This window comes from Echinops telfairi, unplaced genomic scaffold (genome assembly GCF_000313985.2).
Source record: "Echinops telfairi isolate 266 unplaced genomic scaffold, ASM31398v2 ScPeMD7_7416;HRSCAF=8454, whole genome shotgun sequence".
Classification (NCBI taxonomy): Eukaryota; Metazoa; Chordata; class Mammalia; order Afrosoricida; family Tenrecidae; genus Echinops; species Echinops telfairi.
This window is the reverse complement of record NW_022111316.1, coordinates 2,089,041-2,092,171: the sequence shown is the minus strand read 5'-3', so window position 1 is coordinate 2,092,171 and position 3,131 is coordinate 2,089,041.

Here is a 3,131-nt window from a genome sequence, read left to right as displayed (position 1 = left end):
AAAAAAAACCAGTAACTGTAGTAATTGTTTCCTGAGGGTACGTGAGAAGAGGGGGTAAGTAGGAGGAGAGGGAGCTTATAGCATTGATGATTGTACAATGTCCCTTGATGGGGCTGAATAACAGAATTGTATGTGAATTGTGTAAGATATGGGGGTGGGGGGTAAAGGGAGAATAAGTGTTCCTGGGGGTTTGGTGGGGGAAGAAGGAGACAAGGGAGAGCTGATATCAAGGAGTTCAAGGGGAAAAAAAGTTTTGAAACTGATTGTAGTAGCAATTGTACAGTACTGCTGGATGTAATTGATCTATGGAATGTTATGATATCTGTAAGAACTACCAATAAAATGCATATCATTAAAAAAAGACAGAAAAAAAAGAAGTTGTACCTTTACATAACTATCTAGGTAATATTAATTGGCTCAAATATTTTGATTCAGAATTTTAAGTGAAGTAGTATAATAAAATTTTCAAATTGTAGGCAACTGAATATTGAAACAATTCCTTCCCACTCTTTCATATTCATATTATGCTGTGTGGAAGATTTCAAAGACACATTCTTTTGATCTGCTCATAGGTGAAATTTGATTCACTTTTGATGCATTTGGGGGATAATTGTTTTAGGATATCTCAGGAAGTAGCTCTCATCCCACCACCCCACCACAGATGAGGAATTTGAGCCCTGCAGTAACTGGCACACGATTTCACAGTGGAAATTAAAGAAAGATATTTTCAGTTTAGAATTGGGAATTCGGATCAATGAAGAGACCTCAACATACACTGGTCATGAAGGCGACACAGCATTTTGCAGGGTTCTGGGCTGTTTTGGGGTGGACATTATCTGATATTTTCTTTTTTCTTTCATCATTGTCTATCCTGTAATGAATCCTGGCTCCATGCCATAGTTAAACGAAGAGCCTATGAGGATAACCTGTTCCCCGAGAGTCTTGAAATGCACCTGGGAGGTGGAGGTCCTCTAACCAGATAGGTGTTATATTTCTTTGAGTTCTGGTATTCTGTGAATGCTTGTGGCATCCGACTTCATGTACAAACAGTTATTTTATCCAATATTTCCCCTTTTTAAAGGACAAAACTAACTATTCAAACGATTTTGTCAATGGTCAACTGACATCCTACTTCATGTAAGAAAAGTTATTTTATCAAATATTTCACCTTTTTAAAGGACAAAACTAGCTATTCAAACGATTTTGTCAGTGGTCAACTGTCAGTTGATTTTATACCTCTTGTATTAGTAACTAGCTTTTATCCTAAATTTTGGATTATTTTTTAATTAGAGATGCATTTATCTTACCTACCTCCGGCAGTATCTCCTTTGACTGTAATGAAATGAACTTTTATATTATTTATGGTAAAATTTAGCTTGAGGGAAACATTTCATTTTGAAAGAGTTTTTGATGGTGTTGTTGACCTACAATTTCAGGTTAAATGGGGGGATACTTGGTTACAAAGCTCCTGAAGAATTAAGAACAAATCTTTTCTGAAATCAGAAAACTTGAAATTTCCTAACTCTGCTGGATCAAACGGTACACAATGAGGGAGAGTGGTCAAAAAGAAGAGAAGTAGCACTCATTTAATAATGAGGGGATATTGGGCTCTGAAGTATTTTAGGGTCTTTAGTTTTCTGGTCTTCATGCTAATATCCTAGTGCGAATTCTACTCTGCCAGATAATTAACTCCCCAGCCTTCACAGTAACCGTTTATATAGTATTATGTTGATTGTGGAGAGGAAGCTGCCGAAGCAGGTGGCTTGTTCAGGGGTACACAGTAGTAAGCAGAGGAGCATTAGTGCTCACAACTCACTAAGCTCCAATGTCCCTCCTTTCTATGGACTTGGCTTTATGTTAATCTCTTGTGTGTTTGCTATTGGCAACTTGTTTTCATTTTTCTTTCTCCCCGAATCTTTTTATTGGTAGCGAATACAGACATCATATTGGTCCATATTCAATCACATCAAGCAGTATTGTACAATTGCTACCACAATCAGTTTCAAAACATTCTCTTCCTTCTTTAACATTTTGACATTGGCTCCCCTTTATGCCTCTCCCACTTCCTTCCCCTCTGCACCTCCCAGAAAGTCTTATTCTACTTGCTCTCTAAGTTCATCAATCCTGGGTTTCATATACTGGAAAACAAAACAACATAAAGAATTCAAGAGGGTCATGTCACTCCCAGTGACAAAATACATGAGATAAACCCCAGTATAAAGAGACAAACAAAAATCCAGAAAATGTTCACAACCAGATCAGGTCCAACATGCATCAGAGAGTGGGGGATGGGGGTCAACTGACAACACTTTAACTGCTTAAATCAGTATTATCATTTTGATCTCCTATAGTTGTCTCTCCAATGCACTCTGTTTGTTTCTTCCCATCCCCTTATTATAGATAGAGAGAAATCAGCAGAGGCTCATTTTTGGTGTAGTTCTCACAAATGTATATTGGGCTCCCCTTGTCATCCATAGCTTTCTGCAAACCATAATCTCACAGTTTAGGTTCCAATTTAAGAACAATCAGTTCTTACATCATGGCCCCAGTGTTCCTTTGATAGCGCCATCTGTCCCACATCTATACAGTAGCCTGATTTTTTCACCCTAGCTCCAGGTACACGACCCATTGGATTTTGCTTCTGGCTCCACCTGCATGCAATACCTAAAGCAATGCCTGGCAGTTGGCGAGTACTATATGAGTTAGGTGTCAGATATAGGAACTCGATATATATATATATATATTAGGCCAATTGTAGTTCAGATAACTCTGCCAGGTCAATAGAACTTTCCAGGTCTTTTGTTAGGGATTTTGAAGGAAGAGTTCCAGTTTTTAAAACCGTGGGACTGTAAACAGATGATCTTTACATCAATAGCTGTGGGGTTTCTATTTGCCAACTGTGGGAGTGAACCTGATATAAAAAGAGACTATCCTGCCGAAAGGAAAAGGTAAGAGGTTGTTTTTGGAGTGGAAGCTGAGGGAGAATATGAGGTAGGGTCGCTGCAAGTCAGAATCTACTTGATGATGACAGTGAATTTGAACTTTTGAGGGGCCATGCGAAAGGAGCCCTGGTTGAGTGTAGTGGGTGCTAACTGCAAGGTCAGCAGTTCAAAACCATCAGCTGGTTCACA